Here is a 27,572-nt window from a genome sequence, read left to right as displayed (position 1 = left end):
ACGATACAGATTTGCGAAACTTGAATTATTATTGAAAATATGGATATTAGATAACAATTTAGTGGCCCATGACCATGTTAAATGCAAATTTCACCAAGTAATTAATGATAAGCTCAGTTTTAATAACAGGCTTTTTTTTAATGGAAAAGGAGGACAAACGAGCATCAATCTGGTGTTAAGTGATTATACATTACTGTGTTACGGTCTGAATGGCGCTGTAGGTAGTGAAATTACTGGGCAAATGAGACTTAACATCTTATGTGTCAAGGTGACGAGCGCAATTGTAGTGCCGCTCAGAATCTTTGGATTTTTCAAGAATCTTGAGCGGCACTGCGTTGTAATGGGTAGGGAGTATCAATTAAAATCAGCTGAACGTCCTGCTTATTTTTATAAAAATAAACTCCGCCGCCCAGATTCACTTGCAATACCATAGGAATCACAGGAGCGTTGCCGGCCTAACACGTGTTTTAGCAGTAATAATAAGTATTTTCATCTAACAAGACAACAGAGTGGACCTTCAAGTCTTTATAACCTTAGAATTAAGCTTTTCAAGAATTCCTTATTTATTGTTATTTAAAGTGTAATGCTTTGTAAACGTGAGTTTACCTCGATACTATATGTTTCTATTTAATTAAGATTGATGACGTAATGAAGATAATGACGTATGAAATCATAAACTACGTTGGTACGTGGCATTCGAGGATCCAACCGGGGCATTGTGGTGAGAGTCTACGGTTCAACCGATTGAGTAACTGACGCTGATACGGATGAAGTAGACCCTTCCGATTAGTTTAAATTCTGTAATGGCATGATCACGATTTCCAATTTCTTTTTAATTTCAGCAATATACATGATTGTGTTGGTAAATATGAGCAGAAATATCGTACTCTGAAATCGTACTTTAAGCCCTTATTAGATTAAATATCGGTTAATTTATTAAACAACAATTTAAGATGTAGGTATCTATAACCCAACCCAAATATAACGTTATACTTATTCCAATTTTAAACCAATATTTAACGCTTCCATTAACAGTTCATCGGTTATCTCATTAATAGCACTTTAAACGTTCCATTTGACGGAAACATTTTTCAGTAGCTGTTAAAAGTTTGACAGAAATAGATTTATTTCGTGTTGTAAGTTATCAACTTTAATTATTTCGTTCTATTAACAATATAAATAAATAGAAAATTATTTGATAAGCTTTTTTTTAATAATATCATTTGACGAGTTTCCTGCTTGATAGTTTCCAAGAGCCTATGAAGAGCCTGAGAGAGACCAAAAGTCACCGACATAGCCCAATGATTGCGAAACTGAAGTGGTAGTGGGCAGGGCACATAGTTCGACGGGCGGATGGCCGGTGGGGCTGAAAAGTCCACAAATGGCAACCACGTACCGGAAGACGTAGTGTTGGTAGAGGGCCTCCCCACAAGATGGACCGAATGCGTTGGATGAGGACCGATCCCCGTGGAGATCTTTTGGGGAGGACCTTTGTCTTTCTTCTGATCTCTTTGTCTTCCGGCTGATGATAATGATGATGAAGAAGAGCCTATGCTTTGTATCCGAACACGTTTTATTTCTGGTAGCAAAAGATGGATACAAAAATATATTTAGAATTTTAATCTTACAACATTTTTTCCTATTTTGAAATATTAGAGTTATTTAGATACAGAGAGAAGACTTAGGAACAATTTGGTTGGTACCGAATTTATTTGCATAAGTCGCCTTCTTAAAAGAGCAGTATTGCAGATGATTCGCTCTCGCTTACACATACAAGCTTAATGGTAGGCAATCCACTCATCTGGAATTAATAAAATAACCTCATTAAATATACTAATAGAAGGATCATTAAAATCTTCCTTGCATGGCTGTTGTGTTGGCGTTTAGTAAATCTAACCTTTTCAATATTGGTACACAGTTAATTGTATTGGTTTCATGCCACCTACATCTAGCACTATCGTAGGTGTGTCAATGATTCATAATTAACTGTCTTAGTATGTTAGTAATGCAGGCTTACACACATATGCTCGTAGGGTCAATGACCTACTTACCACCTCATTGTTTTATAAAGCCTTTTGTATTATTGTACTCATGGCCTAAGCGAACGCTTTCTGAATTGTTAGTGTCCTTGTACAATAAATGTGATTTTACATTCAGTGCATTCGTACCACCATCAATTTGTAGCCAATATTATGGTAGCTATAGCAATATTCACGCATTAGGGAAGTATGATAATGTTCAAATGAAATTCACTTTATTCATGTAGGTAACGGAAACGACACTTATGAATGTCAAAAAAAAATCTAATTGAATCTACTGCTACTCCGTAAAGGGTTGAGATAATTAGAAGAAGTAGCAAGAAACTCATTGCCACTCTTTTAAATCATGATGTTATAATTAATATTATTGTTTATTATCACCTATATGAATCAAAATTCGTAGAAACGAATCTAAAATACGGTCGCGGAGTACAGAATATATCGGACCTATACGACCTTAGTCTCTTTTAAGAATTATATATTCGCTTTTAAAGGTGGGTTCGTGTGTCAGCGATTAAAAGCGCGTTTAAGAACGATAATAAAAAACTATATATTTAAGTACATTCGCTGTGCGAGTCCGACTAGTCCTTAACCGCTGATATTATTATATAGTCACCAGTGGGAGGCTCCTTTGCACAGGATGCTGGCTAGATTATGGGTACCACAACGGTGCCTATTTCTGCCGTAAAGCAGTAATGTGTAAGCATTACTGTGTTTCGATCTGAACGGCGCCGTAGCTAGTGAAATTACTGGGCAAATGAGACTCAACATATTGTCTCAAGGTGGCGAGCGCAATTGCAGGGCTGCTTAGAGTTTTTGGGGTTTTCAATAATCCTGAGCGGCACTACATTGTAATGGGCATGGCGTATCATGCTGACTACCATCAGCTGAATGTCCTGATCGTCTCGTTCCTTATTATTATAAAAAAAGGATTGTGTGGTTTTATGAAACCACGGTAAAAGTGAAACTTTTTTTCACATTTTAGACATTCAACTAATAACAACATTTACATTAAACACTGACAAAAACAAACAAAATACGAGCACCGGCACAAATGAGTAATAGTCCATACACTACACGGTCAGCTGCTGCGAACTATAGGAGCCGCCCGACCGTCACGCGACATGCAACACATAGACGAAAAAGTTTGAGACGATGTAATAAAAGTTTCACTTTAAAAAAAAATACTCTTAATCCTACTCTAAAGTTCTCGCAGACAAAGTGGCGTGCACAAACTACTATCAGTATAAAAGCCAAACAGTAAGTTAGTCACGGTTGACGTGATATCCGTTCGTCACCTGGTGCCACGGTGTCTGAGCACTGCGTGTGCCATATGGATGTGGATGTGGCATTTCCTATTGTTATAGTTTTTAATGCAGTGAAATTGAATTGAATGAAGTGAAATAGAAGAAATTACTATTATTATGCTAACCACAGTAAAATTACCAACTCGGCTATAATATTGGCCACTTTGAAGTAAATTTATATTATAAACAATTTAATTATAAAATAAGATATCACCTAACCCCTGTATAATTTGGGACAGCTAAAATACTTCTAATACATAGTTCGGACAAACGTTGTCAATAATATTTTTCTGGTTTTCGTTTCCGTTAATTTCTAGCTCTGAACTCACCTACATGATGGATAACTGCTAGCCATCGACATCTGTAATACCAGAGGTATACCAGCTTTGTAGAATAGTTGTTAGGGGTAGGTAGTAGGTATGCCGTCATCTTGTTGGTTTCAAAGACTTATACTTTCGGGAATGCTTTATCTGGCATATTCCACATAGCTGTGAGAGCTTCCTTGAAGCGTCGAGGAACGCCAGAAATCATCGTGATGCTGTTAAAATTTTGCGATGTCATATTTAAACTTGTCTTTTGTTTGCCGTAATAATTTGTGTAAGTATATTTGTAAGTAATTAATAAATGAAACAAAAGCTAACCCAGCGTATTAACACCTGTCATAAATTAATCGTAGTCATATTTGCTATTTAATACGAATTGAAATATATTCATCTCGAAATTAAGCCTGTTTTCATTTAAAGATGTATTTGCTAGTGTACGAATGGCCATGCCTCGGTTATTAAAATTATTTCACTAAAAAGTTTATACTTACAAAATGTCTTCTAATTATATTCTGCATTTGTGCGGATTTCGACTCACGTGAGCGTTATCATTGCGTGAGTGAGTCTTCAACACACGAAGTATACTTCTTTACAAAACGTTCAACATTTATAATTATATTTTCAACCCTTTACAACTGTATTAAGGTTAGTTTTTCAATACACCGTTATCTCGTGCTGGGCTTAATTACTCTACAGTGACGAATAGAGACTGCGTGCATTGCGAAATTCCTAGGAAATGTTTTATTTTATCTATGTGATAGTAGTTTGCTGTGCTGCGAGTCGATCGTTGAGAACCGTTTTGTATTCAGGGAAATTATTTTATTTTCTATATGTAAGTAGATATTTTATATTTTTTTTATCTTAATTATAGTAACGGGATGTACATTGTATAAGCCTTTATTCTGGAGATGCAGTTACATATATTATTTTGGATATATTATCTATACGTTTTCTAGAGCATTTATTGCCGTCTACGAGTACCGCTTTCATTTCATCTTCCGATCCTGTGTATTCTTTTACATTTTTTACTTCTCGTAATTCTGAAATACCAAAACATTGACTGAGTCCATTTCCCCGCTTGTAAGGGTATCGCTGTCCATCTCTATTTATGTTTCCTTACAGACCCTTAGCAAACATCCTTCCGTACACCTCTTACAAATCTCCAATTTGATGGTCCTTTTTAGGAGCTGAAATTGGAACCAGTACGTTTAGCACCGGAAGCACGTATTAAAGACCTTCATTTTTGTTGTTTTTTCATCTACTTAAAATCTAGTCCGTGAAATTAACCGTTTGATAACCGCTTGTGGTTTATTCACAAAACAATTACTTAAGCAGTTTATTGTCTTTTTAATTCAGTCAAACTTCATTATCTACCTAACCTTATCAACTTAACCTACTTACCTTTTAATAAAATTACAACATCTGCTCATTTGAATTTTAAATTTTGTAGTATGTTTTATAGAATCCACCTTTCATTTTTAATAATTGTGTACTACATTCTGCATATAATGTTTCTAGGATTCAGTAGCTCTTTATGAAACTAGGAACCCATATAGCCGGAGCATAACCAACGGGAACGTAAAACATACAAATAGTAACTCAAATAGGCCACTAGAGAGAACAACGATGGGATGCAGTAATGAAGACGTTCGGCAACATTTACATGCCCGCGCCGTCTATAGTAATACCGATTATTTCCATTGTTAATCAGTACGCGTAGGTTTGTCACGCACACGAAATTAGTTGTTTACTATCCTCGTGCCACATGTGCTATTAGTTATTATTTCATAGTAACGTGAGATTTACTATCAAATTAGTACTGTTTCACATGAAATATGTTTACCACTGTGCTATAAGAGGCTGTTCTTCAACGGTTCGACTTGTTATTGCAAGTTTTTGTGATAAACCTTTGAGCGACTAGACGTCAACACAGCGTTGTAAGCATTTAGCACCAGTTTTTTTTTGTATTTATTACTAAGACCGTCCATACGTCCAGCAATTCATCTTTCTGTCAGCGAGCTCTATCTTATAAACCGCTACATCATGACAGCTAAAATTTAGACAGAGCAGGTAGTGGTAGGCAAGGAACTAGTGGGAGTCCTTTGGATGCCGGCTACCATATATGGGTAGTAATGTGTAACATTACTGTGTTTCGGTGTGAAGGGAACCACAGCCTGTGAAATTAGTGGGTAAATGAGTTTTAACATCTTATGTTTCAAGGTGACGAGCGCAGTTGTAGTGCCGCTCAGAATTATTGGGGTTTTCCAAGAATCCTGAGCGGCACTGCATTGTAATGTGCAGGGCGTATCAATTACCACCAGCTGAATGTCCTGCTAGTCTCGTCCCTTACTTTCATAAAAAAAACAATCATAAATGAAGCAAAAAAATTAAACATAAATTTTAGTATGAATCCGATCCTTCAACTGAAATATAAATACAATTTATATTATTAATTATTATATAGATTACTTGTTCAAGTGCGCTTAGCATTTATACATGTTACTTTTTGAATAAACAAGAGAAATTTATTGAACCTATTTCATATTATTCACCTCGTCTTTAAGAATTTTACTTCTGTCGTTGGTTTATGCACATACCGTATTTTAAAATTGTGTTTTATTAGCTTAGTACGAATCTCTGGGTGTGCGAACCACACTACCGCGTGTCCGCTTATTTTAAACGTTTACTATAACATTATATATTTTATTCATATTTTCAGGTACCTAAGATTCGAGTTATAGCTGTAAGTACCAACCCTTTTCAAGCTGAAAATATTGTCAAACGTCATAATTTAGACTTAGAGCCATTTAGAGCGTTGAAACAATAACTCAGACTTTGCAATATCGCATCATTCGACGCCACTGTTACGCGATGGCTCGTTTTACATAAATATTTGCAATTAAAATTAAGCTTCATCGCCCTATCCGTGCTATTATTCAAATTGCTCGCAACGGGAGACCTCAGAAAGTTTCAAATTAATTAAGAGGCCCATAAGACGGCCCGTTAAGGAAATAACAATGATGGTCGTCGCATCCTTATTTATTACTGTCATGAGGGCTATTACGTTGCCCCTGTTAACGTCTGTGGCTTGTCATTTACCCTTTGGTTTTGATCTATGACTAGAATGAACTAGAGCACTTGGATCGGGTGGTTTGTCTGCGTAACGAGTATCACTTAAAGCTAGACTCCCAAGCAGTGCAGCTCTATATCAACGAACGAAGAAAGAAATGAGGCGGTTTTGACCCAGAAATAGTTTCGGAGCTGCGTGAATCTGGCGTCAGTCACAGATAATAATTCATACCTAACAGTAGTGCAGTTTTTTTTATGAAAATAAGGGTCGAGACGAGTAGGACGTTCAACTGATGGTAATTGATACGCCCTGTCCATTCCAATGCAGTGCCTTTCAAGATTATTCAAAAACCCAAAAATTCTGAGCTTCACTACAACTGCGCTCGTAACCTTGAGAAGTAAGTTGTCAAGTATCATTTGCCTAGTAATTTCACTAGCTACGGCGCCCTTCATACCGAAACACAGTAATGTTTACACATTACTGCTTCACGGCAGAAAAAGGCGCCGTTGTGGTGCCCATAATCTAGCCGGCATCCTGTGCAAAGGAGCCTCCCTTTTTTTTTATTCAGGAAAATCTGGGAATACATTTGGGGCGGATAGTGAACGAAGGTTTTAAGAATGATGGAAAGTTTGAAAATCCTGGAAGTGTGGAAAACACAAGAAAGGCCGGCCAAAGAAAGAAATCGTCGACGGATTTCGATGAATCACTGTGAATTTTCTTGTATAAACAAATTTGTAATAATTCTGTTGAAACGTATTAAACTTAATAACATTTTATGATTTATAAAATAATTGACCACTGTAAAAACTTGCTTATAAGTATTTTCTGCTGCAAAAATGCTTTGAAAAGTGCACTAGATAAAGTAATTTTTCTAGTTCCAATAGATTCAATTATCCGAGCAAAGTGGTGTAAACATAACCATTTAACCGCATGCAACGCAGTGCTGCTCGATATGTCGGGGACTGTCAACTGCTTTTTCCAAATTTCTTAATTGTATTATTCGGTTCATTTGTTAAGATTTATAAAACTTAGCCGTGAGGACATAATAATTAGCTTTCTGTTTGTAACATACATGTATTAGATAAGTTTTTACAAATTATGTATGTTAAATATAATATAAATATAGTTTAATTTGAACACAAATTCGGTTAAATATTATGCTATAGAAAATATTTTAATAGTATTATCTATGAATAACTTACACTGTCGTTCGAATGCATTTGCATGCCTTTGCATACAGCCTCGAAGACAAGAATTTGTATTAAAGGGACCATCTGTTATTACACGCTTTGACGTCAAGTCTCAAGCCATTTTGAAGCAATTAGTTATATATGTCTGGCTTTACTATATTTTGTGATGTTAGAATTTTTAATAAATTCTTATTTACATCCCTGTTCTTGTTCGCTCTCTTGGCATGAGCCCAATGTTCGTGCGGTGAATTAAGTTTGGAAATTGCTTAATAAAGTTATTCCTGCAATGTTGTTAAACCAGTCTTGATTTTTTTATGTTTAGCCTCCCATAAAAGGAACATAACTTTTCTTAAAATTCAGTCACTTTTTACACGCTGCTTATTAGCTTCATCTGTTTGTATATTTATTTGTAACCTACTTATTTGGGCGCGATTTTGACCCACTTTAAACGGCCATATTTCGTTCAAACTTAGTAGATTTATCGAGGGCCGATGGCAATACAATAATTTGATAAAATTATTATATTTTTCAAGTTGCAAAATTAGATTTTTGTTAATTTATATAATTATTAATCTATCGTCGATATAAATCATGTTTATTTTAAATTTCAACCATTATCTTTAACCGATTTATCTAATATTAGGACTTTTTCGAATACCATAATACAATTTTATGCTTTTTAGCATGTTTTTAAGTTTTTTTTTTAAACTTATATTATTATTATTATTTAGTTACTTTTTCAAATACAATTCCAAGTTCCGTTAAACGTCTAACTACATACATAGGTAATTACATAATATAAAAAATACACTTACACGTATAGAATTAATTATTATTATAGTAAAAGAACTAATAAATAATCTACTTATAACATTGCAATGTATTCATTCATAACAAGGAATGCATTCCTCGAAAATATTTCTGCTTCTGTAACATATAAACTACAATATCCCAAACGAACATTTAATTTCGGCGACATTATCTCAGTGACTATGCCAAATACTGTGCTGGAGTTCCACGTGCAGTTTTTCATTGTCAACATTTAGCTCGGGGCGTTTCTACACAAACAGTACCTACGCCTGTTAAATTTCTATCTCATGAGAACGCTCGGCGAATATCTTAAACTTTGCATTGTCTTGCATGGTGTAGCAAATGTTACAGTTGTCTTCGAGATTATTTATTAAGGGCTATATTTTGAAGCAATTTAGAACAGTTGTAAATGTGCCCAGTTTCTCTTTTGAATATTTAAAAAAGAAGCACTTGCGAAAATCTCCGTTTGAGTATGTTTGTGTATATATAAAGCCGTGTAGTTTTCTTTTATCTTACTATAACGTACCTTAAAAAAGTCTGAATACTTTTACATAAATATTAGCTTTAATTCGTTTTAAATGACTAATAATTATACACAGGTAAAACCCTGGTATAAACCATAAACTAGGAATTTACTGTCTTATTAATTGACGACCTGTATAGCCGAGTGGTTAGCGATCCTACCTACTAAGCTAGAGTTCGAATCCCAGTAGGTGTAAGCATTTATATGATGAATATGGATGTTTGTTTCCGAGTCATGGCTGTTTAAATGTATTTATGTATGTTTATATGAATTTATGTATGTTTAAGTAAGTATATTGTATTAAATATATCATTGTCTTGTAACCCATAGCACAGGCCATATATGCTTAACTTGGGGCAAGATAATTTGTGTGAAATGTGTGTCAATATTATTAATAAGCGCCGTATAAAATTACTCAAAATTTAAAATAATTTCTCCCTATCATTTATAATTCTGTAGTCACAAAGGTACCTAACATAAAGACTTACTTACTAAGAGGATTTGCACTGTATGATTTTGAGAGAAGATTTGTTTGAAAGATGCGTTTTCCATTTAAATAATTTATTATCATTTTCTTTTCTATATAACTTTTATATTATATTACTTGCTGCTACGGAACCCTTCATGGGCGCTTTTTTAATAAGACAAATAAAGTATAGAAGACCTCAAAGCCCAATAATGTGTGACAATTTTTTCAATGTGTGCGTTACCTAGGTATATGTGTTCTTAACAATGTTTCCTTAATTTCTAAGTTAGTATTGTTAGTTTATACAAATTTATTTATTTATTTTATTAAAAACTTTTCTATATGTGACCCGCTTTGTGACTGTCTTTGACCGCTAACGTCATATCTGTAACGGTACGGTACTCAATGACATAACTTCTTATCGGTTCTCTTATTGGTCCCGCAGTCAATGAACTGCTGATAGTGTGGGGTCAACACACGTTATCGGTTCATCCTTAGTTATCGCTTTGTAGAAACTTTGGATTGTATTTACCTTGAAAACAAATACATTAACCAAACAATACAAAAATAATAATGAATATTGTTATTGTTAAATTTATTTGACGACCTGTGGGTTAGTGACCCTGCCTACTGAGCTAGAGTTCCCGGGTTCGAATCCCGGTAGCTGCAAACATTTATATGATGAATATGGATGTTTGTTTCCGAGTCATGGATGTGTTTATGTATTTATTTAAGTTGAAGTATATTGTATATAAATATATCGTTGTCTTGTATCCATAGACAGGCTATGCCTAGTTTGGGGAAAGATAATTTGTATAAAAGTGTAACAATATTTATTTATTCGAGCATTTATTGTTGATATCACCATTCTATGTGACAAAACCTTGTGAAAGCCGAGATAGATAAATTGTCGAAGTATCTATACCTAGCACACGAGGTTACTGACATGTCGGATGTTGATTCAACAATTATTTTCTCTATAGTCGTTTCCGTAAACGGTCTTATAGCAAAGAGCCTCGACCATCATCTCAAGAGGCTCTCGCTAAATAACTTTATTAAGGGTCAGATACAGAAGGTAGCTATTTTAAGAACGGCAAGCATCGTGCGGAAGTTCCTCAGTCTGTCGCCCTAACCACTGGCGAAATTGTAGTGACATAGGCCAGCGGGACTGTATTTTTTATATTTATACTGATAATGTTTGTTTTTTATAAATATGTTATGAATATAAATATAGTCAATAAGATTAAGTTGTAATAAAGTGTATTATAATATTGACACACTTTTACCCAGGTAATCTTGCCCCAAACTAAGCCTAGCCTGTGCTTTAACTTGGATGACAACGATATATTTAATACGATGTACTTAAACATACACAAATACTTATACATCCATGACTTGGAAACAAACATTCATATTATATTCACCATATAAATGTTTGCACCTACCGGAATTCGAACCCGGGACCTCAAGCCACCAGTGTCACTAAACACTACGCTATATGGGTCATCAGTACGACCTTCAAAAGGAATGTATGGAGAGCGAAAGATATCACTTTTCCATCGAGGGAACATTGTGTTACAAACATATCGACGAATTGAGGACCGATGACAATTCAATATTACAAAAATAAATAAATAATAGTTTAATAAAAACTAGAAAAATACGCTTTTATAGAAAATCCTACTAAAAATAGAAAATAAATCTTAATAAATTTGAATTAAAAATAGTGTAAGAAAAAATGTTTTTATTGTAACAAAAGCGTGGGGTGATTTTCAGGATATTATCAAAATAACCCTTCTACTCATATCTGTTCATAAAATATTTATAACTATTGATATGCACCCCGCGCTTTTTTTTTACAATAAAATAATTTTTTCTTACACTATTTTTAATTCAAATTTATTAAGATTAATTTTCTATTTTTAGTGGGATTTTCTATACAAGCGTATTTTTTAGTTTTTTTTTAAACTATTATTTTTTTAATCTGTACTATACACTGTACTGTACAACTCCAAATGTCGCGAGGGGCTACTGAAAACCAGTGTTGTGTTGGTGTCATCTGCACTGACCAACAATGTACTGAGTCAGCTCCTTTTAGCAGGGAATCACACGCCGCACAGTTCTTTTTAATTATTTTTTTAAATAATTTTTATTATATCTTATATTTTAATAATTTTTGTGACATATTTCATTTAATTTAGTATTTTAAGATTTTAATTAATATTGTAAAATGAAGGTATATGTTTTTTATTGCTATTTAAGTGTTTTCTATTCTATTCTATATTACATTGTAAGTTCTACGTTTCTTCTGAATTTGTCTGAAGCAATTATAGAGAGAAATTAGTTAGGTTAGCTAAAAATGATTACCGATAGTTTTCAACAGCTATGTCAACTAACTATGCCTTGTACCATTAGACTCAGAGACCGTGGCGATAAGCGACGCCCTCCATAAAGATTGTGATAATTAGCGACAGTTCCAAAACCCATGATGTTTCATGGTGAATCCATTGATTGCTCAAAAGTTAATATTTAAAACGTTTTTTAATATTGTAACTTTAAAAAGACCATTATCACGTTTCTAAACTATCACGACTTCAAACGCTGTTAAATTAATCAAAGCTACAATGAACATAATTTCAGTCACTCACTGATCCCGAAGCTTAAATTAATGATTCTCAAATGTAGTAAGTTAATGTTTAATAAAATATTAACTTAATAATTTCTTTCCTCCAATGGAAGTAATCTTGTTTTATGTATGACACTCTGTATCGCTGCTCAAATAGGAGGGGAATAAGTAAAACCGATTACTAGAATGAAAAAAAAAATTAATAAAAAAACAACCGACTTCAAAAACACTATTCCAAAACAATAAAATTAATTAATCTTATTCTTGTTACGATTATTTGCTATTTTTTATAATTATATATATTTATAAATTATCAAAATCGGTTCACCCAGTCGAAAGTTCTGAGGTAACAAACATAAAAAATAAAAACATACCGACGAATTCAGAACCGAGGCTTTTTTTGTCAGTCAAGTCGGTTAATAATTAAATTGATTCGAACACATTACTTAGAGTATATTATCCAGTGTGACGACTTAAAAGATAGTAACAATATTATCTTTATGTTTTTTGATAATATTTCGGCACTTTAACCATACGATACCCGAGATATGTTTATGTTTAGTGAATTTTAGTTAAAATGCAATGAGGAATCAAGAGTGTTTATGATAGAGTCGTTGCCTCAGTCGGTGTTTTAAAGCGGCCTCGTAACGAGATAGTAAGTAATTACTATCGTATTGCAGTCATTACTCTTATATATCACAAGGGCCGTGGGGCCTTATGAAAGGTCTATAATATTTACACGTGTGACAGATGAGCATGGAATTGTTTAAGAGCAGTGACGTCATGTTAATCATTTCTAATACTGATACATTCAAGTGTTTGTACTAATATTGCCATTGCTCTCGCCATCGACTTTTCTTCTCACTCCCTGTGTGAAGGCGGAAGGAGGGTGTTAGGGCTGAGCACTTCTTCTCCCAAGACATTGGGAGAGTCTTTGGGTAATTTGGAGTCTGCGCTATTCGCTGGGAACACAACGTTGTTTTTTATATTTTTTTAATGCCAGTTCTATGCTGTATTCCAACGTTTATTAAAATTATAAAATAGAGTTCGACGCATAGTGACGTCATCTTGGAAGGGATGAAAGGAGGGATATAAGCCCGTGCACGCTTCATTCGATACGAATTTCGTTTGTGACCTAGTTTAAGAGAAACCCCTGTTCTTTTGGAAAGTCAACCTTTAATTTTAATTATTTGTTATGTAATTAATATAAAAATGCGATACCAATCTCGCTTTAATTTTTTTTTTTGTAACAGATTGTTTTGATTGATTTAATGATCCTATTTATAAGAATAAATGAGCCTTAGTAGTCGTTATTGTGTTTTAATATTTCAATTTCACCTCAGGTGCCTTATAATAGCTTTTTATAAATAATCGAGAGTAAGTTTTAATAGGAATCTCTTCGATGCTCACAATATAGGCAATATTGTGAGCATATAATAACCATAAATCAGTTTGAGGCTTTTTGGCTAGGATACCAGGGTAGGTGATAACACAGAGATACCGTTTTCTGTAATTAAGCCAGTGCATTGTAATAGGCTTAGCTTATCAATTACCATCAAGTGACATGCCGATCTCATTACTCATGGCGACCTGTATAGCCGAGTGGTTAGCGATCCTACCTACTAAGCTAGAGGTCCCGGGTTCGAATTCCGGTAGGTGCAAGCATTTATATGATGAATATGGATGTTTGTTTCCGAATCATGGATATTTAAATATATTAATGTATGTTTATATGAATTTATGTATGTTTAAGTTAGTATATTGTATTAAATATATCATTGCCTTGTAACCCATACACAGGCTATAAATGCTTAACTTGGGGCAAGATAATGTGTGTAAAAAGTGTGTCAATATTATTATTATTACAATTTTCATAAAAAAAGTTGTCACTTCGATATGGATACATTTTCCGAGGAGATTTAGTAGAAAATTTTAATTTTTAGAAATTAAAATGAAGTATCACTCTATCTCTAAATACACATGCTTTCATGTAAGACGTATATCTCTTTGAATTCACAGATAAAATTACTTTATACACAGTGCAGATTATTAGCAGTCTGTGTAGTCAAGTCCCTTAATGAATGCGAACTGTGATATTTATTTCAGACATTGATATTTACCCGTCTAGTTTGGCGAAAGTGCTTCATCTGGCAGAGTGCCAGAACATCGATATTACTACAGACAAATGTTTTGGTGGCAACAAATACCGCTCTTTCCGCATGCCTATGACATTTATTAATTCATAACCAAAATACCAGATTCTAATTGAATATTATTCTAAATTATTAAGTGTATTTGTAATTTTTTATGTAAGCCACATGATTCGTTTGTAGTAGGGGAGCCCATGACGCTAATGGGGGAGTTACTCGAGTGTTGCGGAGACTTAAAAGATTCGATGAATCAATGAAAATAAGCCATATAGTGATATAAATAGAGGTCATGTTAAAATTCAGCAGGCACCTCACATGTGGGTAGGAGTTACATTATTGTAAGATAATATTATTGTAGTGGGAGAAAAATTGAAGACTCTTGTCGGGACGACTTGTTTGTGTTTGTAATAGTGATAGATTAAAAACAATAAAAAAAAGATTGATTATTCTCCACAGATAATTATTCCTCTGAAATACTGATCTGCTTGCATTTATTTTTCCGTATGTTATTAATTCAGCCAATGCATCCATTCATACATACTTGCAGACTCATAAATATTCTATAAGTATTTTATAAAAAAAAAACAATTCTCTTGTTTTATGAAACCCCAATGAAAGTAAACTTTTTTTCACATATCAGCATAAAAACCGAAAAAAAAACAAATTTATGAATATTATGTTTTAATTATTCACGAAATAAAAATATAATGTATTAAAAAACCTTTATTAGGTGTGGGGTTCAAACCTACGCTCCCCCTCGGGAACAAGAGCTTAAATCATAATTAAAATAAATAATTCTTCTAACTTCTCTCCTACTCGGCTACCGGCTGTAATGCCACATGCGGTAGATGGAAGAAAAAATTTAAGGCGATGTATTAAAACTTTTACTTTAAAAATATCTGGTGTGGAATTGCATTACGGACTGAGAAAAGAAGAAAACATTGTGCAACAAGTGCAGTCTCGACGAAAGATGGACTATCGTAAATTATGCGAAACAAAAAATGTAGTTGTTACAAGTAACATTTTGATCTGCTGTTTTTACGTATCGTATCTTATTTATAAACGATGCACCACGTCCCTGACTATTTCAAGAAAAACATGTTAAGTGTATTTTTTTTAATGAAAATAAGGGACGAGACAAGCAGCCCGTTCAGCTGATGGTAATACGCCCTGCCCATTACAATGCAGTGCCGCTCAGGATTCTTGTAAACCCCCAAAAATTCTGAGTGTCACTACAATTGGGCTCGTTACATTGAGACATATTCAAATTCATAAGATGTTAAGTGTCATTTTCCCAGTAATTTCACTAGCTACGGCGCCCTTCAGAAACACAATAACGCTTAGACATTATTGCTTCTATCTAATATTTTCTTTCGTTAAACCTCATGCAACGTGCGATGAACTCGTTGCGACGTTTAATAATACTGAATTTAATCATAATGATAAAATAATTTTATGTTTAGGCGAACAGGATAGTAATCCTTACAAAATTATAATGGAACTTGGTTTTTTCTTAAAGCGTCATAATAAAGCAACAGTTATTGTAACCAGTGTACTGCAAAATTACTACATTAATGAAAGAAAACTGAATAATTTATTGGAACTGACTTGTAAAAATTATAAAAATTGTACATACTTGACTTTAGCAAAATCGTACCCTGGCAAGAAACACTTCATTCATGATTTTGTTATAGAATAAATATGCTTATCGACTCAATGTATTATAGGCAAAAATATTTAGTACCCGGTAGTAAAATTATCATGGCTCGTAGTGCGAAAGGCAGTCAACATCAAGCTCAAATATCGCAGTCTGCCAAAACTATCTCTAATAGTAAAATAATAAAAGGTACTATACCATATTATTTCAAACTAAAAAGTAAAGAACAAAATAATGACCTCAATTCATTTTTTCGAGTCCAAATTTTATCTGAATATAATGCATCAGAATATAGCAAGCGTTTTAAGTAAAAAAGATCTACTAAACATAGCTCTAACTGAACTTTTTGAAAATGGAAAAGTAGTAGATGTTATATGTCTATCCGAAACATTCGTGAATGCAGAAAACAGATCTAATATTAAGTTGAATGGATATACAATGGTATCTGCTTTTTGTAGACTTAAGCAAAAGCGTGGTGGGGTCTGCATTCTAGTCAGAGACTATATTGATGCTGTAAAATTTGATGTCATGGATGAGCTATGTGTAGAATATTCTTTCGAATGTTGTGGTTTAAGAATACCAAAGCACAAATTAATTGTAATATGTCTATACAGGACGCCGAATTCGAACGTTGCTGAATTTTTGAATAAGCTTGATTTACTTTTACACAAATTAAGATATTGGGAGACCAGTAATATTGTGATTGTTGGTGATTTTAATATCGACACTCTAAAAAATACTAAAACGAATCTGGAGTTTACAAATTTATTGCGAAATTATAATTTTTTTAAACATATTAATGAATCTACTCGGCAAAAATCCTGTATTGACCTCTTTGTTAGTAATATAGAAAATGCCACAGGGGAGATTCGTCAGTTAGGCCTATCGGATCATGACACAGCACAATTCTTAGTAGTACCGACAAAAATAAATAATTCAACACCGTCGTATAAGTTAATTTTCAAAAGAGATTTATGTAATCAAAACATAAACAAATTTAAGGACTGTATAAAAAGTCTTAACTGGATAGACGTGTATGATGCCCAGAAATTGGACGAATCTTTTGATGAATTTTACAATCATTAATACATTATAAAAAAATCATGTGCAACAAAAAGAAAATTAAGGTATCAATATTATAAGAATAAAATACCTGCCAACAAAAACAAATTTAATAATTATTCAAAGATTCTCAACAAGTGTTTAGACCTAGCTCAGAGAAGTAATAACAACAAATATATACTTTACTCGAAAAATAAATGCAAAGCGTCGTGGAATATGATTAAAAATAAAACTAACTCTAATGTAGGAAGTATCGATGAAATTAAATATGAAAATAAAATTATAAATAATCCAACTCAGATTGCTACTATTTTTAATAATTATTTTATAAATACAGTCACACAAAGTCAAAGTCAAAATGTAAAAAATAAAAAACCTACAAATAAATTAAAACATAACAATTCAAATATTTTCTTAATGCCAACTGATGAAATGGAGATAATAACCGTTATTAAGTCACTTAATAATTCAAATTCCACGGGCTGCGATGAAATAGCAACAAAGGTAATAAAGGAATGTGCAAAGGAACTAGCTCCAGTCCTAGCCTACTTAATAAATCTATCTTTTGAAGAAGGTACTTTCCCATCAAATTTAAAAAAGGCAAAAGTAACACCTTTACTCAAAGCGGGTGATAAAAAGGATATTAACAACTATCGACCAATCACACTCATTCCTGTTATCTCAAAAATTTTTGAAAAGATACTGCACAAGCGATTAACATCTTTTTTAACTAAACATAATATCATTTTGGAGGAACAAAATGGTTTCCAAAAAGGAAAATCAACAACTTTAGCGTGTTTTTCGCTAATAAAAGAAATATCGGAATGCATGGATACAAAAATTCCAGTAACATCAGTATTTTTTGATATGAGCAAAGCTTTTGACAATGTTTGTCATGAAAAACTATTAGATAAATGCGCTCAATATGGTATTCGAGGTCTAGCAAATTACTGGCTTAAAAGTTATCTTTCAAACCGTACTCAATACGTTGAAATTGCTAAATTAAATAATAAACAAGAAGTAATACCTTATCGATCAGAACTTATACATCTCTATTGTAATTAAATGTAACAATGAATTGACATATGATATAGAAATTAATAAAACAATAAAGGACACAATTGAATGGCTTACTGAAAATAACCTGACTGTAAATTTAAAAAAAACAATGTATATGCAGTATTATAATAAGAATGAAAAAGGAAAAGATATTAATGTTAATTATCATAATGAGAATATTAAAGAAGCACAACTTGTCAATTTTCTTGGTATTTCTTTAGACAGCAACTTGTCCTTCAAGTCACATGTTGACAAAATTAGCAAAAAAATTAACCAACATGTATTTGTCCTCAAACGCGTATCAAAAACAATAGGTGAAAAAACAGCGCTAATGGCATATCATGCATTCGTGGTTTCAGCTTTGAGATATGGATTGGTCATATGGGGCAACTCGGTGAGCATAGGGCATTTATTTATTGGACAGAAGAAGTGTATCAGGGCGGTTTGTGGAGCCGGCCCCCTAGATTCTTGTCGACCGCTATTTAAAAAATTGAAAATTCTATCGCTGCCATGCCTATACATTTATGAAATAAGCCTATTTGTTCAAAAACATATGTGTGATTTCTATACAAAAAAAAGCCAGAAGGTTTTAAATACAAGGTATCCAAATAAACTCATAATGCCCTTCTGTGGAACTGCATCTTTTAGTAGAAATTGTTTCAGCATGTCTGTGAAAATATATAATAAATTGCCCAATGAATTGAAAGATTTACCGTTCAAAGTTTTTAAAAGAAGACTGCATCAGTGGTTAACAAATAAGTGCTTCTATAGTTTAAATGAATTTTTCAATACAAAATGAATTAGTCTATTTGATAATAATATATGTAAATTAATATACTTTTATGACATTGAATTTGTTAATATTATACATAGGTACTAAATGAATTATTAAGTTATTTACGTCTCATATTATAATATTATATAAGTATTAAAATTTCATTTTATAAATATTATTGATATCATTGTGAAATCCGACATGTTTCAATATAACAGTACGATTAGTGTTTAGACAATTTTGTAACATATTTTGCATGTCAATTGACGAAACATATTGGATTATCCATTATATTGTTAACACCTTAAGTACAATGTTTCCTGCGAATAAATTTCATTTCATTTCATTTCATTTCACGGCAGAAATAGGACCTATAATCTAGCCAGCATCCTGTGCAAGGGAGCCTCCCGCTGGTAAATTAATACTCTATATTGTGTGAATAGGCTTACTGGGATTCTTGTCGTAAAAATAAATAAAATAAAATAAGCCTTTATTGCTGTTACTAATAATAACATTTTTTTAAATATAATATATCCTTAACTAATTGCTTACGATTTTGTAACAGCTCAATATAGGCCTCCTCTAAAGACTTCCATCTTTCTGTCTCTCTCTCTCGCCATTCTCATCCATTCTGGGCCAGCCACTCTCTTAAGGTCATCCTCCCATCGTTTTATTTATCGCCCTTTGCTTCTTTTGCATTCTCGTGGATACCACTCTGTCATGATTTTTGTCCATGTTTCGCTTTTGTCACGTAGCATATGTCCCGCCCATTTCCACTTTAAGGTTTTGCACACAGTTTTGACATCTTTGAATTTAGTTGTCCTCTTAATTTTTGTTAGTTTTATTTTATCTCTTCTTTTAATTCCAATTACACTTCTTTCCGTTTTGGCTTTGATTTCGATTTTTTTCAACAACTTTCCTGTGCCCATGTTTGGCAACCATACGTTAGACATGGCAAAATGCAGGTATTATATACTTTTCTTTTTTCTTGAATTGGCAAATCTGCATTTTTCATAATCTCGCTAAGGGACCGTAGTAGTAGGGTGTCGGAGATTAAGTAACTCTAAAGAAATGAAAAAAACATTTTTTATACTATTCCTAATAATAATAAATCCACCGAAATTCCACATCTCGAGAATTTTAGAAACTGAAGAAAATTTATGAATAGTGCGTGATCCCCACTATTGGGTTAGGTATTGAAAGCAATAGGGTGTATCCCAAGATGCGCGGTTTATGTTGGTAAATAAATTAAATTTGTACGAACAAATACCAGAGGGTAAGAGATACCATATCTGATGCTTCGACTTGTGCGAGATATAACTATCTTGCGAAAGGCGCACTTATGGAATGCCAGACACCAACATGAAATTTCGCATTTTGACGTGATGTCTGGTGTAATTCGAATTGGAATTCGGGCTGAAGTAAGACTCTGGTCTTATCTAAAGAACTAAAATAAACAAATTGTTCGGAGCATTTCCCGTCACATGTGCGCTATAAGATGCATAGAGATACATCTGTACTTAACCCCATAGAAACGTGCCGTTCCACCAAACCAACTGGAAGGATTTTATGTGAGTACCTATTTTGGTATTGGTATTGGTAAAGGGCTCCTGTTTCCACAATTAGACCGCTCAACTGGGTCCATTTTGCGTGCAGTGTTGGCCGGTCATTCCAACCAGCCCAGCTCCTTGCAGAAGTTCAAAACACTCCTGGGGTGTTCGCAGACTTCCTGGAGCGACCTTGTATTTACTAAGGTTTGTGCCCGTTGGTTGGCCACCCTAAACCTAAAAATATGATGTACTAAATAGGTACCACCATGGGACTACCTATTTAGTACATCATATTTTTAGGCGTTTGTTAACTGGAGATATTCTCAACGGATGAGCGTAGGTACAAGGTGCAGTTTAAGCCAGGTTGTTCGCCCTTTGGAATTTATTAAATAAACACTCCTAGAAAAGCTAAACAAATAGACTCAGACTTAATCTAAAGGTGACTAGTTTACTCTGCTTGCAATATTATAATACAGTCTCCGTCCTTTTTGCGCAATACCATGTCTTAGCGACAGGTAGTTCACCCACCCTTGATAATTATTAATTTATCATAAATTATATCGATATAATAAAGTCTATCACGTCGGTCTTCAATAGAGGAAAGCTATCTACAATCACCTCCATAAATACCTTAGTTTCGAATTAAGTTATTAGCAATGTAAAATTTTTAATTATTTATTTTCTGAATTCCTTTATTCATGAAAATAGAGATAATTATCTTAAAAATTGACACGTAGAAAGATCCGTTAACATTTATTATTAAATTGCTTCCTGGTGGGCGTTTATCAATTTGATCTTATATCTTGGTACTTTTATTAACCTAGCCCAAATTAAATAAACTTACGCCTGCTTAATTGAGGTGATTTTCAATTTTATAATCATTACATGCCTAATAATTGGCGAACGATCGCGTGTGGCATATAGATCATCTAAATTATAATTACCTCACCAATGAGCATTTAGCACCCTGCACCCGCTCACCACAGTTGGATGATTGAATTGTTTGCATTGCGAATAGGTATAAGAAGTCTATTGCTTTATAAGGTCGCCTTCTTCTTCAACCCTTTCAAACAAATTTCTGTCCTTTTTTGTCTCTCTTATTTTTCTTGTCACCAAAACATTTTCCAGTATCTTTTCAGTAGGTACAGACTTGATCTGATCGTGGAATCGATCTTTTCTACCAGCACTTGCATCCGAATATGCTACTATAAATACACAATGCTTTTTCATATAATTATGGTCTTATTACAAGATCTATGTGAACACATGTACTTAAAAATACGTAGCATCAAGATAAATTTTATTATTAACATCAACTTTCATTTAAGTCGAGACAAAATTCTCTTCACATAATAAATAAAACCTTTTATAGCACGGAATATAGAAATACCACTGCCATTCCAAAGTCGCATAAGTGCACATCGCACCATTAAAATATTTTAAAACAAGTAAAATGCTTTCACGAGGAAGCATGAATGAATTTAGAAAAGCGTTTTATATATTTTTTTGTTTGGATTAAGTATCTCTATTGAGCTTTTGCGTTCTAAATCAAAAATGCTGATTTCTTATCGGTTTCACGGTATAATTACAAAAAAGTGACTGATAAATTTTTATAAAATAATTCACACTTACGGCTAGCTTATTATCGAACTGCCAAGGTTTTCAATTATGCCCGCAACTTTTTTTACAGTCTAACATGCATTGCCGTCAAGTTAAGTAAAATAATTTATTAATTAGTATTAGTAGATGTATTGATTATTAGTTAAGTATAAGATTTGGTGATACACCGAATCAAATGCTCTTTAATTTTTAAACACTAAATCCCAAGAAACCAATTATTGCCTTGAATGCGTTGGAGATATCTGTGTGCATACTCTGTGTACATTTACGAGAAAATGGAAGACGGCAAAGCAAAAAGCTAATAATATATGATCTAGATTTCTTTATCTCTTTATACAGTAGTTGAGAGATTTTATGGTGCCGTAAACTAACATCGTAATTCCGGTGCGCAAGTAGAGCAGAGATTACATTGTAGGTAAATAGATCGGGGATAAATCAATGCCCTGTGAATAGTCTTTTGATCTAAGAGTTTAATATTATGACTAAATCTCAAGCCTCTCATGTTTTCATATATTTTTTGTTTGAATAAGCATCTAAGGAGCTTTGTTTGGAACTTGTTCTTATTATGAGGTGAAATTGAATAAAGTTGTTTACATAGAACAGTTTTATATGTTTGATGCATGAACAAAAAATAGACGTTATTCTGCGACAACCAATTGCAATTTCAAATGTTGTAAACGATGTTCTTTAGATTTATGTTTTTAAATTTCATAAAATCACCTCGACTTTTACGTCTGTTTTGCTTCTTTACGAGGCATATTCAGGAGCTGTTGACTAACCAAACGAGCAAAAAATCTGGAACGAAAGTACACTCTCGTTCCAGATTTTTTAGGTAATTATTCACTAAGAAGATTTAAAACATTTTAAAAGGTTTAGAATAAAATATAAAGGTTTTCAGTTGGTAATTTTGATATTGCTATATTTAATTCAACTAAATACCCACTTGTTGCTTAAATTATTTACGATGAAAACATCAAAGTACCCTCAATCGAGATAAAAACGAGCATCAAGGGCATTCATTAAGTCAGCGGAGCCGAAATAAAATTTGTACCGAGAAGGCTATTGAGTTCAAAGCCTTATACGGTACCTTTAACCCAAGTACTTCTCGCTAAAAAATTAGGGAGACAGCCCTTCCGGGCTACTTCCATTACGAATAAAAACACTGGTGCATGAAAAATAAGCCTTATACGATTTAATTAGTTACTATTTATAGATATGTAGGTATACTACACGAATTTATGTGTGCCTGAATGTAAACTTTAGTTTGAAAGTTCACAAGTAAAATAAGATTAGTACAAGATTTATTGAAGTTGATGGTGGATTTCAAGAAAATTATTACGAATAAAATAAACAACAACTTGCGCCAAGGTTTTATTGCATTCGTCTGTAGCGCAATAGGCAGAACCGATAGGTTCGATTCTCGCCCGCTACGTACTAATGTGTTTTCTTAATGCCTTTTCTCTGGTGACATAAAAGTATGGGCTCGTTTGTCCTCTTCTTGTATAAAAATGGATTCCACACAATCTTGTAAAAAATATGGGGGCAAAACAACTGAAATTTGTTGAGACATTTGTAATCAGAAATTGCAATGTGTGTGTTATTCAAATGGCGCCTTTCCTTGCATTAATATTTATATTAATATATATAAATCTACGTATACTAAATAATATTTTTTAGCTAGGATAAGTTTATTCGCCTTATGAGAAAGCTCACGGTCGCTCAGAGGGCAATGGAGAGAAGATTATATAGAGATTAGAATCTATTTCAGAATAGTATTCTTACGCAACAAGGGATAATAGGCCATTTGCTTGCCAAACTCAAATTCTTCTTGCATGGCATTTTGCGCGCGGTTTTAGATTACCATACATAGCCGTAACGGTCAGTTTTGCTTTTTTACCTGATATTTGGTAACGTGGCAGTTTTTGGCCCTATGCATTTGTTGACGCATGTTTCCCTGGAGGTGTGGTACAAAAGTTATACAAGATCAGGAATTCAGGGAGCAACCAAGGGATTATTTACGGATTCTGTTTTAATACAATGAATAGTAAGAGGGTTCCGTTTGGTTACCCTTTGGGCCTTCATATCGGATTCCGACTAATACATGAACAGTTGTTATCATTTTGAAGAACGATTTACGAAAACCTAAAAATCGTAAGTATTGTACCCACATACAATTATCATTGAAGTAATATTATACGTTATCTCTCCTACATTTATTAAATTGAAAAATAATACTGAAGAATGTAAAGGTTCAATTCTTTCCTCGCACAAAACATTTACAGAGACGCGGGCTTCCCTCAAGAATGTAGGGATTTGTCGAGGGTTGATAATGAATCCCACTGTACCTACATCTTATACGGGAAATGAGCATAAATCGCTTTTCTATTCACTTTCACGTGCAAGACGGAAAATATGAGGGTACAATATTATTGTGAATAATGAGGGGACGAAGATTTGAGGAAAATATCTTAGACTCATACACGTTTATCTAATTAGAGGCCGCAGTTTCTTTTTAATTCTATTTATTAGAAGAATACGAACGGAAAAATAAAAATATACGTGTATTTAAATTGATTTTTTTTATGAAAATAACGGATGGGACGAGACGAGCAGGACGTTCAGATGATGGTAATTGATACGCCCTGCCTATTACAATGCAGTGCCGCTCAGGATTCTTGAAAAGCCCAAAAATTTTGAGCGGCACTACAATTGCGCTCGTCACCTTGAGACATAAGATGTTAAGTCTCGTTTGCCCAGTAATTTCACTAGCTGCGGCTCCCTCAGACCGAAACACAGTAATGTTTACACATTACTGCTTCACGGCAGAAAAAGGCGCCGTTGTGGTACCCATTATCTAGCCGGCATCCTGTGCAAAGGAGCCTCCCACTGGTAGCAGTATAGTATTATAGTAGTAATAGTATTATAGCTGCAAAGTTATAAACGTATTAACAAAGTAAGATCGGTTTGGTAGAGAGTGGTACATCACAATAATTATCTGCTATTCTTTTAAAAAGGCATAAAAGGACTTTATTTTCTCAAAATTAATTTCTTTAGAATTCTTTTTGATGTCATTTCTAATATACTAGATACTGCTACCGCTTCGGAAACAAATGGCGCTCTGAGAGAGAATAAGCGGCGCAAGAAACTCTCCCAGTAATCTTTTTTTGCTCTCTTCTTAATAAAAATAAACAATATTATACTGTCCAAGTCTGTCCGATCTCTTAGATATTCAGCTGTGGAGTAGTAGGACTTATGACAGAGCCATTTTTTAATAAAACATTTAAATTTATTTATAGATAATGCCTTAACAGTGGCTTGTACTATTATAAAAGTATATACATTTTGTTATCTTAATATATATATTTCTTATGTGCGTGTGTATGTCACTAAACTCCTCCTAGACAGCTGAACTGATTTTGATGAAACTTTCTGTGTGTCTTCAGGTGGATTCGAGGATGGTTTAGATTCACAATTGAACTACCTCCTAAACGGCTGGACCGATTTTGATGATATTTTTGTGTGTTCTAGTGAATTTGAGATTGGAGTGTGTCTTCAGGTGGATTTGAGAGTGGTTTAGATTCACAATTAAACTACCTTCTAAACGGCTGGACCGATTTTGATGATTTTTTTTGTTTGTTTCAGTGAATTTGAGATTGGTTTAGGTTCTCAATTCCGTCCATATTATATAATTCTCCTGCTCACGTGTATGTTAGTGAACTCTTCCTAACGGCTTAAAATTGAAAAATCGGTATTTTTAAATTTTAAGACGTTTACGTACAGGACAACGTCTGTAGGGTCCACTAGTTTATTATATACTTTTTAATTTTTGATGTCAGTTTTTTTAAAGTAGTAGTTTTTACAAATCCTAGAGAAGAATATCATGACAGACGAGTATGTTAAATAATAAATATAAAATGTTTAATTAAAATTAAGCAAAAAAATATTGAGTACAGTAGGTATACAACAATCCACACTCACTGTTAAAATAAAGGCACCTTACTATTTATTGTATTATTACATACTCTTTGCTACAGTGCTTGGATAATTGGATAATTATATTTTGTATAATTTATGCGTCTAGATAGAGTCTCTTGCTGTTAGACAACCGATAAAAACAGGCCTGGAATATTAGTTTAGTGTGCGTGACAAGGTACGCCTTACACTCACGATTTGTATGTCACTTTGTGTTAGTGTGCGTGAATTGCTCAAAATTGAGGTTAGAGTTAAATTTTTTTTTCCTTTTTACGTTTTTACAGCTGTCTTACGGCCATTCCCAATATTCAGTCTATCTCCGTTTGTGGCCTACTTGAGATAAAAAATCGTAACTATGGTTGACTTTTCTGTCCCAATAAACTTATCGACGGTAACTCATCTTATCCGAAAACGCTCTCTGTCAATTTGACGACGTATAGCTTACCAGGGATAGAAGTTTGCATGGAAATTGCAACAGTGAACTGGAGATAAGAATGACTATCTAGACGTATAAATAATCTCAGGCAAGAATTATATAATACTCATCCAGCCACATTGATATTTTAATTTATTACGGAATTTATTAAACAATTTAAGAAGCAAACACCTTCAACTGTTCTATAAATACTTATGCAAAATATTCACGACTCATATTTTTTGTAACATTTGGGCAAGAACCGTGAAGTTCATCTCATGGTATAAATTACACAACATAGTTTTAGCATCAATTATATTTCACAAAATGGAAAATATTATTCAGTCACGCTTTTGACTATTCAGACATTTTCAAGGTTATTATTCCCCAAGTATTAGTTGAAATATAATAATATTACCTTCCTATTTGAGAAGTACTGGGACTTACCTTAGTTACTAAATCTTTTGTTTGACGAAGTTTTGCTTAAACATCCTAGAAAATGTACAAATTACATGTGTTGCAGACTCAGGTTAAGAATTGCTCTCTGCTGCGCTCCAACTAGATACCGCAGGCGTAGCCACAAAGTGCGGCAACTAATAGTACGCCCAAGTGGGCGTGCTGGAGCCAGTCTCGAACAATGTGTGACGTTGAGGTGCCACATGTTCTTAAAATTTGCTAATAATTGAATGCCGTGTTCCGTAGTAAAACATTGTAAAAATAATACTACAGGAAATAAGAAAGACACTGGGATCACATATCATCAGTAGGTATTTTGTATTTTATTAATTTCAACGTAAAATAACACGAAGCGTATTTAAATGTTATATAATTTGAAAGATGTCATTGAGTGTCAAGATGCCATTCACATAAGCATCTTTACAAATAGCTAATACACACTACAATATAAAGTTGCTATAATAAAAAAGCTATTGTTCTTAGGTAGTACGGTATCTAGTTG

At 33.5% G+C, this 27,572-nt stretch overlaps 1 protein-coding gene and 1 long non-coding RNA gene across 10 annotated transcripts in view; one reads left to right on the top strand and one right to left on the bottom strand.

Moving 5' to 3' along the window:
• LOC126968051 (protein sprint) overlaps positions 1-27,572 on the top strand; it is a 331,292-nt gene that overhangs the window by 235,563 nt on the left and 68,157 nt on the right. The gene's annotated exons all lie outside the window — the stretch shown is intronic.
• Positions 4,664-27,572, bottom strand: part of LOC126968104 (uncharacterized) — a 190,732-nt gene continuing 167,823 nt past the window's right edge. Inside the window, exon 3 of the long non-coding RNA XR_007730135.1 lies at positions 4,664-4,673. This is a non-coding gene — a long non-coding RNA (uncharacterized LOC126968104). The remainder of the gene's footprint in view (positions 4,674-27,572) is intronic.

This window comes from Leptidea sinapis, chromosome 14 (genome assembly GCF_905404315.1).
Source record: "Leptidea sinapis chromosome 14, ilLepSina1.1, whole genome shotgun sequence".
Taxonomy (NCBI): Eukaryota; Metazoa; Arthropoda; class Insecta; order Lepidoptera; family Pieridae; genus Leptidea; species Leptidea sinapis.
Note: the sequence above shows the minus strand (reverse complement) of the source record. Positions and strands in the feature narration are given on the sequence as shown.